At 39.5% G+C, this 1,106-nt stretch overlaps 1 long non-coding RNA gene across 2 annotated transcripts in view; it reads right to left on the bottom strand.

Annotated features, from left to right (window-relative positions):
- The window catches only part of LOC109960488 (uncharacterized), a 31,412-nt gene extending 30,328 nt beyond the window's left edge, over positions 1–1,084 (bottom strand). For both annotated transcript variants that reach the window (XR_002275015.1, XR_002275016.1), the window contains exons 1-3: positions 957–1,084; positions 575–741; positions 261–358 (exon numbers count right to left, since the gene is read on the bottom strand). This is a non-coding gene — a long non-coding RNA (uncharacterized LOC109960488). The remainder of the gene's footprint in view (positions 1–260; positions 359–574; positions 742–956) is intronic.
- Positions 1,085–1,106: the final 22 nt, after the last annotated feature.

Below are 1,106 nucleotides of genomic sequence, written 5' to 3'. Positions count from 1 at the left end.
AGCAGAAAATGCACTGACAGCTGTAGCACTTTGTGGCAAATTAGTATATACATACTACACCCCGTGAGAAAAGCCAAGCCACATTGTATTTCTGTAATTGCTGGAGTCTGGGAGAACGAAGGGGCAACGGCAAGTTGGGCAATTACAAGCTAAACATGACAGGGTATACTTTTAGCTTCAGATCCTGTTTGAAACTGGGAATGAAAGTTGGGAGGAGACAGCGTGAGCAGGTGTTAAGCATATGAATTGCAAACACTTACTGGTCACTGTGTTTGGTCATCAGTGGTGTTGTCATTATTTGCATTGCCGAGCACGGTGGGTGGGGTGGGGTGGGGGGTGTGGCTTCAACTGATAACTGCTGTTTAATGACAGTTTTTATCATTCATTAGCAGCCAATCAGATTGAGAGTAAATATGTCCATTTCCAAGAACTATTCTCTGAGAATGTCTCTTGGTAATACTAGTAAATTGTCAATAAAGATATTAACATTTATTTCACAAAGTTCACAGCTTAGCAGTTTCATTAGGAGAAGGCTGTTTTAATGTTCATTTAAGCATAATAATTGTCCACTTACTTGTCCATCCTCCAACCAACCAATTCACTTTGTCCTCGCTCCACGTTCATCTAAGGTGGTATCTTCCAACTTCTGATTGACTGAACGCACATGATGCAGGTATGCAGCAGTGGGCAGGGCATGGATAGTTGGAAAGGATGCACGGTGGTAGCTCTCGAGGACCTGACCTGAGTGCAAAGACGCAATAGGTTTATGTATTTAAAAAGTTTTTTTAGCTTAGGTTTTAATTTAGCAGTTTTTGATTTATTATAGCATTTCACCACAACTGCCTACAGTATTAATTAATAATGCTAATTTATTAATTGGCTAATATTCACTGAATTGTTACATGAATCACAATTTACAAACTAAGTGATAAGGACTTAAGTAGCATAGAACATACATCAGACTGGCCTCACATAATCCACACCAATTTGTGATCACGTTCTGGAAGACACAAAAACACTGGCGAGTGAGAGTAAACATGGTTTAGGTGGCTTAGGATTGTTCACAAACTACAACTAACTGATATAAATCATGCCAAAGGCTATCA

This window comes from Monopterus albus, unplaced genomic scaffold (assembly GCF_001952655.1).
Source record: "Monopterus albus unplaced genomic scaffold, M_albus_1.0 scaffold48.1, whole genome shotgun sequence".
Classification (NCBI taxonomy): domain Eukaryota; kingdom Metazoa; phylum Chordata; class Actinopteri; order Synbranchiformes; family Synbranchidae; genus Monopterus; species Monopterus albus.
The sequence above is the reverse complement of the archived record's forward strand: the minus strand, read 5'-3'. Positions and strand labels throughout refer to the sequence as shown.